Source organism: Cherax quadricarinatus, chromosome 62 (genome assembly GCF_038502225.1).
Source record: "Cherax quadricarinatus isolate ZL_2023a chromosome 62, ASM3850222v1, whole genome shotgun sequence".
NCBI classification, from domain to species: domain Eukaryota; kingdom Metazoa; phylum Arthropoda; class Malacostraca; order Decapoda; family Parastacidae; genus Cherax; species Cherax quadricarinatus.
The window spans coordinates 24032784-24049211 of record NC_091353.1 but is presented as its reverse complement, the minus strand read 5'-3'; the positions used below and the strand labels follow the sequence as shown (position 1 = coordinate 24049211).

General features: G+C 38.5%; 1 protein-coding gene across 1 annotated transcript in view; it reads right to left on the bottom strand.

Annotated features, from left to right (window-relative positions):
* The window catches only part of l(2)k05819 (transmembrane protein 94-like protein l(2)k05819), a 429313-nt gene that overhangs the window by 191383 nt on the left and 221502 nt on the right, over nt 1-16428 (bottom strand). The window lies entirely within an intron of this gene.

Sequence of the window (16428 nt, the reverse complement as noted above, 5' to 3'; positions counted from 1 at the left end):
ACCCTAGAAAAGGACTTGGTACCTAAAGTCCTTATGGAAGGGGACTCCCCTTCCAAACAATAATACACCACCATCATCTCCCCTCCTCCCATCTCATCACTTATCACTACATCTTCAATAAAGGTAAGTGTCATTTATTCTTCACGTCGTATTTATTGTGCATGTATCATTGTTTTCTGTGTAGGAAAATGTATATTTCATGTGAAATTTTTTTTTTTCATACTTTTGGGTGTCTGGAACGCATTAATTGGATTTCCATTACATGTATTTCTTATGGGGAAAATTAAATCGGCTAACAATAAATTCGGCTAAGGACAAGCTCTCTGGAATGCATTAAAATCGTTGGTCGAGGGTCCACTGTATCTCGATAAGTACTGATCACAATTTTTTTTTAGGCTTAAAACACTCAGCAAATTAATTCTAACATTTTGGTAAGAAAAAATAATTTTTTTTTTTTTTCAAATATTTTGTGACATAGGAAGACAGTTTCGGAACTGGGGTTGCAACAGTCAAAGGGTTAAGAACTGAAGGAAACATTTAATAAGAAAAAATTGCATTAGGTCAATAACACTACCTCATAGAAGGCCATGTTATAACTTGACTCTGGGAATGACATGATAATTTTGTATGTAATTAATATTCTATTTTTTCATTCATGCCGAGCGTTTACCATATGAACACACATAACAAAGAAATGAATTTGATCCAAAAATAACTGAGAGAATAATAATAAACATCTGGCCATGTCTCCATTTTCTTTTGGCTTGGAACAAGGAACTTAAGTTGAAAATAGATTGCAAAAGTTTCTTTAACCCTTTCAGGGTCCATCCCGTAGATCTATGGCTTCATGTTCAGTGCCCAAACTGTAGATCTATGCCAAAATTCTAGCGGTGGCAAATTTAGCACGAAAATGCACATAAGCGTACATGTGAGAGAATGGGTCTGCGTGGTGGGTGTGCACTGTAAACAAAAATTCTAGGCACCTCCATAGCATTGTGGGAACACTGGCTCAGTTACCTTTGTTCACCATGCCTCGTCACAAGGCAGCTCTCACTCCAAGGAAAATTGGGACTCTCCTCTTCCTATCTGACAGTTCTGACACTGATGGAAGTGGAAATGAAGACGAATTCTTTGGCTTTGATCAGTTAGTCACCGAAAGGAATGACCAGGATATCGATAATAACGCAGAAAACCCTGACGATCCTCAACCTTCTATCTCTGGTGTGGGCACTCCTCAGTCACGGTCATTTGTACCTCATCGCAAGAGAAAACTATTATTTTCACGTGGCCAGGCCTCTGACTTCAGCAATGATGATGATAGTGACGTGGATTGTGATTTTATTGCTCTTGACGATCATTCGAGTAGTGATAGTGAGGAAACATATTCACCAGTGAAGCATCGGTATGTACGCCGCCGCATGTGCTCGGGTAGTGTACCCTATGCAGTGCCCAGGGGACGGAGTACATCCGGGAGTACATCCCGTGGCCCTACACCAGGAATAAATAGTGAAAGTGAGGATGATGTGGCTACACTTGGCATGGATAGACTACAGGCATCAGTAGATAGTGGTAGTGGTGACGGTAGTGTCACGGCCATGCGTGACTCACCAGCCCAGGCTGGGCCCCACGCTGCTGACTCCTCAGTTCAAGGACAAAGCGGAGTGTCAGCTACCAGCCCACCACAACCACAACTACCTGCACAACCAACCTATGATGTCCAGTATCCACCAGCAAACCGTATCTGGGATTGGCAGCAAAATCCCAATTTTGTTCCCAAGCCCCACCACTTTGATGACTCTCAAAATGGAATTCTTCCTACTTGTTCCCTTGGAACCATGGCCAATGATCTGGAATTTTTTGAAATATTCTTTGACCAGCCCTTGATGGAAACTATTGTCAGGGAAAGTAACAAGTATTTTGAGTACACTATGGCAAATACAATATCACCACAGTCAAGACTACACCGGTGGAAAGAGACGACTGTTGCAGAAATGTATTTGCTTTTTGCTACAATAATGCTTATGCCTCATGTCTATAAGCATAATATAAAAGCATACTGGTCCACAGATCGGCTAATTTCTACCCCGGTCTTCAGTGAAATCATCCCAGTGAACAGGTTTATCTTACTGTTACGTATGTTGCACATCTCTGAGAAAACCAGGCCTGACAGAAATGACAGGTTATACAAGATTAGAAATGTTTTTATGTATCTCAAACAAAAGTTCAACATGTACTTTTATCCATTCAAGAATCTTGTAATTGACGAGTCTTTGATTTTGTTCAAAGGTAGACTGTCATTCAAGCAGTATATATCGAGCTAGAGGAAACGCTTTGGTATAAAACTGTTTGTACTCTGTGACTGTGACAGTGGCCTGGTATTGGATATTGTTGTATACACTGGATGTAAAACATTGAAAGATACCAAGATGCTATTGGGTATCTCAGGTGACATAGTGAGAAGCATGATGGCACCTTATCTTGGTAAGGGGCATACATTATATACCGATAACTGGTACACAAGCCCTTTACTCAGTGATTTCTTGCGAGTGAACAAGACAGATGTGTGTGGCACAGTGCGTTCTAATCGTAAACATATGCCCAGGTTCAACGCAGGTGCTCATGATGATGATGTGCAGGTGTTTACTACTAATAACATCATGGTATTACGGTGGCATGACAAACGAGATGTCACACTGTTGGGAACCATTCACCGTAGCAAAATGCAAGACAGTGGCAAAGTTGATTGAGTGACTAATGAACGTATTCGAAAACCAGCAACAGTGATTGATTATACACAAAACATGCGCTTGGTTGACAAATGTGACATGCAGATTGGCTTTGTTGATTATGTTTGTAAGAGTTACAAGTGGTACATGAAACTTTTCTTCCATCTGATGGACATTTCAATGCTCAATGCATATAATATGTACCAAATGAAGACTGGCAACAGACCACCGTATGGTGAATTTTGTTTGTCTGTTGTCAGACAACTTATAATGAAAAACCAGGTAACAACACCTGCTAAACAACAAGGTCCTCGAATTCCTGAGAATATACCCAAGCATTTGAGGAGGGAAGGTGATCATTTCATAATACAGCTTCCTTCAACTAAGAAGAAATTTGCTTAGAGGAGATGCATTGTCTGTGCACAAACAAAATGACGGCAACAAAGACGCAAAGACACTCGGTTTATGTGCGAGGAATGTAAGGTACCTCTATGCATGGTGCCTTGTTTCAAGGACTTCCACAAGCTCCAGCAGTTCTAAAACCATGTCCAGTGATGGTACATATGTAAATATATGATAGAACATTAGTATTATACAAGATTTGTGTATGTTTATTGTAATAAACAAAAGTGGTAAACAATAATATGATAATAACTTAAGTGTGGTTATTGTGTTCAATACAGTGAGTTTATATATATACATTATATACAGTATTGGTCTCTCAGGCCCCAAATGTTAGTAGGAAAAGAAAAAAATTAGAAAAGAAAAGAAAAAACTACAAAAAACGTTAAATAAAGTAATGAGCGTTTGCGGAAATCGTCGATGTTGCCGCCACCCGGTCATTTTGGGTAAACTTCTTGGCACTGTATCTTGATAAGTACTGATCAGAATTTTTTTTTTGTCTTATTGCCTTCAGAAAAATATACTCTTTAATTCTGTAAGAAAAAATAATTTTTTTTTTCAAAATTTCTTGGACACTGGAGCACCACTTCAGATTTTGGCCTTGGACCCTGAAAGGGTTAAAATATGCTCATCAGAATTCCCCAATACAAATCCTTTTTATTTTGGTCAAGTTTTTCTTTTTAATATCAACATAAACCAATTTAGAGCATTATTTAACCCTTTGACTGTCGCGGTCATATATGTACTTCTTACGAGGTACTGTGTTTGACGTATATATACTCATAAATTCTAGCAGCTTCAAATCAAGCAGGAGAAAGCTGGTAGGCCCACATGTGAGAGAATGGGTCTGTGTGGTCAGTGTGCACCAAATAAAAAAATTCTGGAGCATGCAGTGCATAATGGAAAAAAAAAACTCCGACCATTTTTTTAATTAAAATGCCGAATTAGTAGTCTATTTTTGTATAGTATTTATGGATGTATTCTCGTTTTCTTGGTCTCATTTGATAGAATGGAAAACATATTATAGAAAGAGATGTGATTTTGATTGATTTTACTATAAAAAGAACCTGGAAATGGAGCTCCAAATAGGGGAAATGTTTGATTTTTGCAGATGTTCAAAAATAAACAAATGATGTCATTCTCCAATAAATGTCCAACTAACCATTCTAATATGCAGTCATGAATGGGTTGATGTCATTTATACAATTATTACAGTATTGCAGTAGTCTGCATAATAGAAAGCAAGAGAGACGTGACTGATGAACGAAGAAAATGTTATTTTAGAGCCAGGAATGTCTGCATTGTTCATTTTGGACCTTATTTTGAAATTGTCATATTTTTTTAATTTTCATGAAATTGGCCAAATTGCAAATTTCTGACCATGTTATTGGGTAGTTGAAATCGGTAAATGGGCAGTTTCTTGTACTCAGTCGATAGAAAAAAATGGAGTTCTAAAGAAATAGCTATGAGTTTGGTTGACTGGATCAATGGAATTAGCCGAAAATAGGGATCAAAGTGGGCAAAATCACCGATTTGTAAATATCGCTGAGGTCACTAACTTTGTGAGAGCGTAATTCCGTCAGTTTTCCTTCAAATTTCGTGTTTTTGGTGTCATTACAATCAGGAAAAGATTCTCTATCATTTTATAAGAAAAAACAATTTTTTTTTTAAATTTTGCGACACCAGGAGACACCACAGGATTGGGGGTTGCGACCGTCAAAGGTTAACGTTAAAGAGATACAGTGGTCCCTCAATAATTGTCTGGCCTGAAAGTTGTCCATTTCGGAAATAGTCCTGTTTTTTCGTCAAAATATTGGCTCGGAAATGGTCCGGTAACTCGCTAATAGTCCTTCGTCCCGGACGCGTACTCACGGTCTGAGCGGTCTCGAGCCGCCTTGGCCTTTCCTTCCCAGCCAGTGTGCCATTGTTTACCAGTGAGCGACGGTCCCCTCACGTGCTCCAGCGAAATATTTCATAAAATTTCATTTATTTTAGTGCTTGCAAGTTATTTAAGTGCTAAATAAGTTACCATGGCTCCAAAGAAAGCTCCTAGTGCCAAGCCTTTGGTAAAGAAGGTGAGAAATACGATTGAATTTAAGAAAAACATCATTGAACAATATGATAGTGGCATACGTGTGGGCGAACTGGCCAGGATGTATAACAAATCCCGTACAACCATATCTTCCATCATAGCCAAGAAAAAGGAAATCAAGGACGCTGTTGTTGCAAAGGGGGTAAATATGCTGACAAAAATGAGATCACCAGTACTCGAAGATGTAGAGAAGTTATTATTGGTGTGGATAAATGAGAAACAATTAGCAGGAGACAGTCTTATGACGTCGCTTATTTGTGAAAAGGCTAGGCAGTTGCGTGACGATTTGGTAAAGAAATTGCCTGCAACTAGTGATGATGTGAGTGAATTAAAGGCCAGCAAAGGCTGGTTTGAGAGATATAAGAAGCGTACTGGCATACACAGTGTGGTAAGGCATGGTGAGGCTGCCAGTTCGGACCACAAGGCGGCTGAAAAATATGTGCATGAATTCCAGGAGTACATAGAGGCTGAAGGACTGAAACCTGAACAAGTGTTCAATTGTGACGAAACAGGCCTCTTTTGGAAGAAAATGCCAAAGAGGACCTTCATTACACGAGAGGAAAAGGCAATGCCAGGACACAAGCTTATGAAAGACAGGCTGATGCTAATGTTCTGTGCTAATGCTAGTGGGGATTTCAAAGTGAAGCCATTACTAGTGTCCCATTCTGAAAATCCCAGAGTGTTCAGGAAAAACAATGTTATGAATAGTAAATTGTGTGTGTTTTGGAAATCTAATAGTAAGGCATGGGTCACGAGGGAAATTTTTGTGAAGTGGTTCAATGAAGTGTTTGGCTCTAGTGTGAAGAATTACCTCCTAGAAAAGAAATTGGATCTAAAGTGCCTCCTAGTAATGGATAATGCACCTGCTCATCCTCCAAATTTGGATGACCTAATTCTGAAGGAGTTTGGGTTCATCACAGTAAAGTTCTTGCCCCCGAATACCACTCCTCTCCTCCAGCCCATGGACCAGCAGGTCATTGCAAACTTTAAAAAACTCTACACCAAAGCAATGTTTGAAAGGTGCTTGAATGTGACCTCAGACACTCACTTGACCCTACGAGATTTTTGGAAAGAACATTCCAGTATTCTCCATTGTGTAAGCCTTATAGGTAAGGCTTGGGAGGGAGTGACTACCAGGACTTTGAACTCTGCTTGGAGAAAATTGTGGCCAGATTGTGTCCACAAGAGGGATTTTGAAAGGTTTGGGGCTGACCCTGATGAGCCTATGTCAGTTGTTAAATCCATTGTGGCACTGGGGACTTCCATGGGGTTGGATGTGAGTTTGGAGGATGTGGAAGAGTTGGTGGAGGACCACAACAAAGAGCTAACCACTGAGGAGCTGCAAGAGCTTCAGCAGGAACAGCAACAGATGGCAGCTCTGAATCTTGCTGCAGAGGAGGAGGAAGAGAGATGGAGGAAGGTGCATTCTTCAGAAATTAAGGAGATTTTTGAAATGTGGGGTAGGATGGAAAGATTTATGGAGAAACATCACCCAGAGAAGGATGTTGAAAGCCATATCAGCAACTTGCACAGTGACAGAGTCTTGGCCCATTTTAGGGAAGTTTTAAAGAGATGCCAAAAACAGAGCTCTCTGGACAGTTTTTTTGCGAGACAGGACTCCAGTGACTCTCAAGGTGGTCCTAGTGGCATTAAGAAACAGAGAAGAAAAGTAACCCCAGAAAAGCAATTGGTACCTGAGGTGTTGATGGAAGGGGATTCTCCTTCCAAACCGTAAATAATCCAATCAGTCTCCTTCTCCAGTCTTCCATACACAAAGAAGAATCGCCAATAAAGGTAAGTGTTATTCTGTTAATGTTTAATTCATCATGTGCCACTGTATTGTTTATGTACTACATCTATATTTCATGTAAAAAATTTTTTTGTTTTAATACTTCTGGGTGTCAGGAACGGATTAATTGAATTTACATTATTTCTTATGGGGAAAATTGATTCATAAATTGTCCATTTCGATAATAGTCCCACTTCCAGGAACGGATTATGGATGATTATTGAGGGACCACTGTACTGTCAAAAATTAACCCTTTCAGGGTCCGTGCTGTTCTATGGGTTTAAAGCCAGGGTCTGTGCTGTAGTACTATGTGATGAGCTCAGCTCACTTAGATAAGCTGTCAGTGGTAAATCTGGGCCTAGATATGAGAGAATGGGTGTGTGTGTTAAGTGTGCACCATATAAAAACATCCTGCAGCACGCAGTGCATAATGAGAAAAAAAACTTCATTTTTGGTTTAAAACAACCCAGAGGAGCAAAGGAAAGAGGAAAGGGGAAGAGGAAGAAGAAGAAACAGAAAAAGAAAAAAGAACTTCAGAACACCCGTGACTTAACCTGAATCCTCATTTTTTCTTTTTTCTTTTTCTGTTTCTTCTTCTTCCTCTTTCCTTTGCTCCTCTGGGTTGTCTTTCTCTCTCATGTCTCGTGTTTCTGTTCCTTCTTCATTTATTTCACCACTTCCCTTTCACGCACCTCTGTGCGCTTGCTCTCCCTCTGTGGGCATCTAGCTCTCTTGCAGTGCTCCCCTTCCTTTGTATTTGACTGGCTCGTCCTTTTCCCACTTCTACCACTACCACTACTACTACCTCTTCTTCTTCTACTACTACTACAACTACTGATGAAATTAAAACATATGTGCGGCGTCTGGTTGTCTTTGTTGTGGACGTTTCGCCATCCAGTGGCTGGCTGGATGGCGAAACGTCTATGATGGGGATGCCCGGGTGTTGTGCATGTGTCTTAATTTCATCTTGTCGGTATTATATACAACTCTTGTACTACTACTACTACTACCACCACCACCTCTTCCTGCCTATATATAGCCGTCCTGCTCCACCTCTGTTAGTGTGACTTTGTCAATGGTCCAAGTCGGACCGAAACGTCGCCGTAAGCTTCTCTCTTTTATGTGCGGGTTATTTGTGTAACTATGCAGTGTATTTTCATATTGTTTTTATGGTTGTATCTGTGGTTTCTTGGTCTCATTTGATAGAATGGAAGATATATTACAGAAATAGATGCGATTTTGATTAGTTTCAGGACTGAAAAAAAGCTTGAATAGCTGGTGGGCCTAATATGCATTCATGAATGTGCTGATATTATTTATACAATTATTACAATATTTCATAACAATAAATCTTTTATTTTTTTGGTGAGAATAGAAATTTATTGTGTGAATAAAAAATTCAGTGTTAGTGGTCTAGGCAATATTTACACATCAGAAATTTCGCCCACTATGAGCCCTATTTTGGGCCAATTCCATTGTTCCAGTTCACAAAACTCATAGCTGTTCAGCTAGAACTCCTTTTATTCTATTGACTGAGTACAAAAAACTGCCCATTTACCTATTTCAGTTACCTAATAAGGTGATCAGAAAATACTAATTTTGCTAATTTCACACAAAATTCAAAAAAGGCCAATTTCAAAATAGGGTCCAGCATAAACAAGGCAGACATACCTGGCACTATAATAACATTTTTTCTGTTCATTAGTCCCATCTCCAGGCCCCTCTTTTATTATGCTTGCATTTCATTTTGAATTTTTATTCACACAAAAAATAAAAGATTTGCTGTTATTCAGACTACTGCATAATGGTAATAATTATATAAATAATGTCAGTGCATTCATGAATGCATATTAGACCCACCAGCTGATGTGTACTGGATGCATTATATGATCTGTTTACTCTTCAACAATGGCAAAAATCAAACATTATCGCTACTTTGAGTTCAATTTCAAGCTACTTTTATTCTGTAATAAACCATTCAAAATTATCTCTATTTCTGTATTATATCTTCCAATCAATCAAATGAGACCAAGAAAACGAGAATACAACCATAAAAAAAAATACGAAAATACACCATAAAATCGCTGTTTTACACCAAAAACACGGTCAGTCTTTTTTTCTAATTATGCACTGCGTGCTGCAGGATTTTTTTTTATACTACGCACATTGACCACACAGACCCATTCTCTCATATGTAGGCCTACCAGCTTTCTCCCATAAGATTGGAAGCTGCTAGAATTTTGGCATGGTATTAAGGGACCAACTCTGGCTTCAAAGCTGTAATATTACAGGACTGACCCCAAAGGGGTTAATGAATCTCAACATGGTGTGACTAGAATGCATTCCTGCCTGACAAATTTGCTGACCTTCTTTAACCCTTTGACTGTTTCGGTTGTATATATACGTCTTGCGAGGTACTGTGTTTGATGTATATATACTCATAAATTCTAGTGGCTTCAAATCAAGCAGGAGAAAGCTGGTAGGCCCACATGTGAGAGAATGGGTCTGTGTGGTCAGTGTGCACCATGTAATTAAAATGCCAAATTTGTGGTCTATTTTCATATAGTATTTATGGTTGTATTCTCGTTTTCTTGGTCTCATTTGAGAGAATGGAAAACATATTATAGAAACAAAGGTGATTTTGATTGGTTTCACTATAAAAAGAACCAGGAAATGGAGCTCCAAGTAGGGGAAATGTTTGATTTTTGCCCATGTTCAAAAGTAAACAAATGATGTCATTGTCCAATAAATGTCCAACTAGCCATTCTAATATGCAGTCATGAATGGGTTGACATTATTTGTACAATTATTACAATATTGCAGTAGTCTGCATAATAGTCAATCTTCTATTATTTGTTTGAATAAAAATTCAAAATAGAAAGCAAGAGTAATATCAGAGGGGCCTGGAGACATGACTGATGAACAAAGAAAATGTTATTTTAGAGCCAGAAATGTCTGCATTGTTCATTCAGGACCTTATTTTGAAATTGTCATATTTTTTAATTTTCGTGAAATTGGCCAAATTGCAAATTTCTGACCATGTTATTGGGTAGTTGAAATTGGTAAATGGGCAGTTTCTTGTACTCTGTCGATAGAAAAAATGGAGTTCGAAAGAAACAGCTATGAGTTTGGTTGACTGGAACAATGGAATTAGCCGAAAATAGGGCTCAAAGTGGGCGAGGTCGCCGATTTGTAAATATCTCCGAGGTTGCTAACTTTGCGAGAGCGTAATTCCGTCAGTTTTTCATCAAATTTCATTTTTTTTTTGGTGCCATTACAATCAGGAAAAGATTCTCTATCATTTCATAAGAAATTTTTTTTTTTTTTTTTTTTTTTTGAAATTTTGCAACACCAGGAGACACCTCAGGATTGGGGGTTGCGACAGTCAAGGGGTTAATAAAGTATCATAGACAGTGGACCACAATAAAGAATATGATGTTGTTTGTTTGGATTTTAGTAAAGCTTTCTAAAAAATACCTCACAAAAGACTGTTAAGAAAAGTGGCAGCTCATGGTATAGAAGGAAAGGGTCTAACATAGATCAAGGCATTGCTGATCAATAGAAAGAAAAGTGTCTGCATATATGGGGTGAAATCTGAATGGGGTCCAGTTACTAGTGGCATTTGAGGCCCACTGTTGTTCAGAATTTATATTAATAACTGATGAAGGAATAACAAGAGGCACGAGTAAATTTGCTAATGCAAAAATAAGCCATATAATAGATTCAGAGGAGGACACCAATGAACTTCAGGAAGATTTGGATAAATTAATGTCATGGTTTGAAAAATGGCAGATGGAATTTAATGTGGACAAGTGTAAAGTCATAGTCCTTGGGAATAAAAATAACTCTTATAGTTATAAACTAGACAATGTAGAGCTTGATCATACAGAATATGAAAAAGACTTTGGAGTTATGGTAAGTAAAAATTTGAAGCCAAGACAACAGTGCCTATGTGTGTACAATAAGGCTAACAGATTACTTGGATTTAAATAAAGATGTACAGTGGACCCTCCTTTTTCGTTGACCTCCGATATTGCCGATTTCCGTTTTCGTTGACTATTTTTGTTGATATTTTGGTTCCGTTTTTGTTGATTTCTTCTATTTTCATCAATCGTATGGCACCTGTCCAGTGTCCAGCACACAAGACAATGCTGCCTCCCTCATGCATTCTCAGGCAGTGTAGCGTTGTTTCTCGGTGAGTGAACATATCCTGCCAGGTCATACGAAACATTTCATAATAATCCATTGTTTTTGGTACTTGTTTATTGCGTGTGACTGCTAAATAAGCCACCATGGCCCCAAGTGCCAGTCCTTTGGTAAAGAAAGTGAGGAACGCCGTAGAAATGAAAAAAGAAATTGTTCAAAAATACAATAGTGGCATACGCATTGCTGAACTCGGCAAGATGTATGGGAAAGCACCATCAACAATCAGCTCCATTGTGGCAAAGAGAAAAAAAATCATGGAAGCTGATGTTGCGAAAGGGGTGAATGCGATAACCAAACAGAGATCACAGACAACTGAAGAAGTGGAGAAATTGTTGTTGGTGTGGATCAGAGAGAAACAGTTAGCAGGAGATGGTGTTGCGCAGTCAATAATTTGTAAAAAGGCAAGGCAGTTGTATGGCAATCTCATAAATAAACTGCCTGAAATGAGTGCTGAAGTTGGCAAATTTAAGGCCAGCAAAGGCTGGTTCGAAAAATTCAAGGAGTGAAGTGGCATAAACAGTGTTGTAAGGCATGGTGAGGGTGCCAGTTCAGACAAACAAGCGGCTGAAATATTCGTTTGGAAATTCAAAGGTTATGGAAAGGCTGAAAAATTCCAACCCCAACAAGTGTTCAATTGTGACAAAACAGAAGAAAATGGAAGAAAATGCCAAAGAGGACCTACATAACACAGGGGGAAAAGGCAATCCCAGGACACAAGCCTAGGAAAGTCTGGCTAACTCTCTTGTTGTGTGGTAATGCTAGTGGGAATTTCAAAGTGAAGTCTTTACTGGTGTATCATTCTGAAAATCCCAGAGTGTTCAAGAAAAACAGTGTTGCCAAGAGTAAATTGTGTGTGATGTGGAAGGCTAACAGTAGGGCATGGGTCATTAGGGAAATTTTCCTGGAATGGTTCAATGAAGTGTTTGGCCCAAGTGTGAAGAAATACCTCCTGGAAAATAAATTGCCACTCTAGTGCCTCCTGTTAATGGACAATGCTCCTGCTCATCCTCCAGACTTGGAAGACCAATTGTCTAAGGAATTTAGTTTTGTAACAGTGAAGTTCTTGCCTCCTAACACCACTCCTCTCATTCAGCCCATGGACCAGCAGATCATTGCAAACTTCAAAAAACTGTACACCAAAGTTATGTTTCAAAGGTGCTTTGACATAACCTTGGACTCTGAATTGACTCTAAGAGAGTTCTGGAAGAATCACTTCAGTATCTTCCACTGCATAAGCCTTATAGATAAGGCTTGGCAGGGAGTGACTTCCAGGATGATGAACTCTGCTTGGGGAAAATTGTGGCCAGATTGTGTCCAAAAGAAGGATTTTGAAGGGTTTGAGGCTGACCCTGTCAACCCTAAACCTGTTGTGCAATCAATTGTGGCATTGGGGAATTCCATGGGGTTGGATGTGAGTAGTAAGGATGTGGAAAAGTTGGTGGAGGACCACAATGAAGAGCTAACCACTGATGAGCTGCAAGAGCTTCATGTGCAACAGCAACAGACCACAGCTCAGGAAATTGCTTCAGAGGAGGAGGAAGAGAGATGGAAGAAGGTGCCTTCTTCAGAGATTAAGGAAATGTGTGCAATGTGGACTAAAATGCATTCATTTGTGGAGGAACATCACCCTGAGAAAGCTGTTGCAATCCGTGCTGGCGACTTTTACAATGACAATGCAATGTCCCATTTCAGGCAAATCTTAAAGTGACGCCAGAAACAGAGCACTCTGGACAGTTATTTTGTGCGGCAGGGGTCCAGTGACTCTCAAGCTGGTCCTAGTGGCATTAAAAAACAAAGGAGGGAAGTAACCCCAGATAAAGATGTGGTACCTACCAAAATAACCTCTTCCCTCTCCCCTCCTCCCTGTCTTCCATCCATCAACAACAGCCATCAATAAAGGTAAGTGTCATGTTGAATGTTCATTTTTTTGTGCATGTAAATCTATCTTTAAGGTAAAAAAATTTTTTTTGTTAATACTTCTGGGTGTCTGGAACAGATTAATTGAATTTACATTATTTCTGATGGGGAAAATGGTTTCCGTTTTTGCCGATTCCCATTTTCGCCGATCACTCTGGAATAGATTAAACATAAAAACCAAGGGCCCACTGTATAAGTATCAGGAGGGGGTAAACAAGGTTTTGTGGGCTAGAGGTTTGGACTTCCAGCAAGTGTGCAAGAGCATGTTTGGGAGGAGTGAATGGAGACAAATGGTTTTTGGGACCTGACGAGCTGTTGGAGTGTGAGCAAGGTAATATTTTGTAAAGGGATTCAGGGAAACCGGTTAGCTGGGCTTGAGTCCTGGAAATGGGAAGTACAATGCCTGCACTTTAAAGGAGAGATTTGGGATATTGGCAGTTCTGAGGGACGTCTAAACTGTTGTATCTGAGTGCCTCTGCAAAGACAGTGATCATGTATGAGTGATGGTAAAAGTGTTGAATGATGATGAAAGTTTTTTTTCTTTCTTTTTGAGTTTTTCTTTCTTTTTGGGTCACCCTGCCTTGGTGGAAAACAGCCGATGTGTTAAAAAAAAGTATCAGGAGTCCAGAAGTTATTTTACAGCTCTAAACATTATTAATAAGAGCTTGCTTGGATTATGCTGCTCATTTCTGGTCTCCATATTACAGAATGGAAATAAAATACATTGGAAAACATATAGAGAAGGATGACAAAATTAATCCACTGTATAATTCATTTCTCATATAAGGTTAGACTGAGAGCCCTGAACCTTTACCCCCTTGGAAGATGAAGAATAAAGGGAGATACTGAATTATGTGTGGAGGACAAGCATAAATAAAGGGATATAAACAATGTAATGAGGATATCCAGCCAAGAGAGAACTTGAAATACAGTCTCTCCTCACTTAGTGACATACTTGTTTGCTGACACCTTGGATTTACGAAAGGCCCTCTGACCAGTATCCATGCCTAAATAATGTATATTAGAGCTGATTTCCTCTACTCTGTTTGTTATAATATACAGTAGACTACTGTATAAACATTTAAAAATATACCAGAAATGTTATCAATGGTGCAAAGGTGACTTTAAAACAATATCAAAGATGGTTGACACAAATCCACTACCATTGTAGTATGCTCCTCACTTAGCGACGAATTGGTTTACTGACGTGGTCTTAGGAATGGAACTCCATCATTAAGTGAGGAGAGGCTGTAATGGATTTAAATTAGAGAAGTTTAAATTTAGAAAGAATGTAGGAAAGTGCTGGTAGAGTTAAAGAAGCTAAAGCATTATGGAGCTTCAAACATTGGCTAGACAAATATATAAGTGAGAAGGAAGAAGGACTGGATTACAGTGGGATCAGTCTAGCATCAGTTATTAAGGTTACTGAAATTAATATATAAGTGAGAAGGAAGAAGGACTGGATTACAGTGGGATCAGTCTAGCATCAGTTATTAAGGTTATTGAAATTATTTTCTTGGTTAGCACTGAGGATAGGCTGAACAAATATAATGGCAGGAAGGGTTGAATTTGAGAAGGACTTGCCAAATAAGGGTCAGTAGGCCTGCTGCAGTGTTCTTCTATTTATATTCAGTATCTGGTGACTCACGAGATACTGAATGCTATTTCTCGCCTGTCTCTGTCTCTCATTTAGCTCCTCCCACTTCATAACGATGTAAGAAGGTGAATTTAATGTATTAAACAAAAACATTAACACCTTGACTGTCGCAACCCCAAATCCTGAGGTGTCTCCTGGTGTCACAAAATTTAAAAAAAAAAAAAAAAAAAATTCTTATGCAATGATAGAGAATCTTTTCTCAATTGTAATGACACCAAAAGAATGAAATTTGATGGAAAACTGACAGAATTACGCTCTCGCAAAGTTAGCGACCTCGGCGATATTTTCAAATCAGCAATTTCGCCCACTTTGAGCCCTATTTTCGGCTAATTCCATTGTTCCAGTCGACCAAACTCATAGCTATTTCTTTAGAATTCCATTTTTCTATCGATTGAGTACGAGAAACTGCCCATTTACTGATTTCAACTACCCAATAACGTGGTCAGAAATTTGCAATTTGGCCAATTTCACGTAAATTAAAAAATATGACAATTTCAAAATAGGGTCCAGAATGAACAATGCAGACATTCCTGGCTCTAAAATAATATTTTTCTTTGTTCATCAGCCATGTCTTCAGGCCCATCTGATATTACTCTTGCTTTCTATTTTGAATTTTTATTCAAACAAAAAATAGAAGATTTACTGTTATGCAGACTACTGCAATATTGTAATAATTGTATAAATAATGTCAACCCATTCATGACTGCATATCAGAATGGCTATTTGGACATTTATTGGAAAATGACATCATTTGTTTACTTTTGAATATCAGCAAAAATCAAACATTTCCCCTACTTTGAGCTCCATTTCAAGGTTCTTTTCATTGTAAAACCTATCAAAATCATCTCTGTCTTTATAATATGTTTTCCATTCTATCAAATGAGACCAAGAAAACGAGAATACAACCATAAATACTATACGAAAATAGACCACAAATTCGCCATTTTAATTAAAAAAAAAAACGGTCAGAGTTTCTTTTTTATCATTATGCACTGCGTGCTGCAGGATTTTTTTATATGGTGCACACTGACCACACAGACCCATTCTCTCACATGTGGGCCTACCAGCTTTCTCCTGCTTCATTTGAAGCCGCTAGAATTTATGAATATATATACGTCAAACACAGTGGCTCGTAAGACGTATATATATGACTGAAACAGTCAAAGGGTTAAAAAAAAAACTTGAAAATTAAAGTCTTCCATTAGGCAAACTGTATCAATGTAGCTTATTACCAAATTGATTCTTTCTCCTGCTACTGCACCTCTCTTCTACTTTTCCACCCTGACTCACATAGCAAATAATACATGATAATCTTTAATTTATATAGCAGAAGGTGTCTTTCTCTCCCATGTACTCCCATCCATGTTATACATACTCTCCTCAGGTATTTCTACCAACTTGAAAAAACCTTGTAGTCCAAGTGAAACTGGATTCAATGGAAATAAGTCAGCATATATGTAGAGAACCTGGGTTATCCCAGGTTCTCTACATATATGCTGCTGAATATGATAATCTATGTAAGAACTGAATATGATAATCTATGTAACTGTATTTGTGTATACCTGAATAAACTTACTTACTTATTTATTCAATAAAGTCTCGTATAACTGCATTTTATGTCTGGAATGATATCATTCCA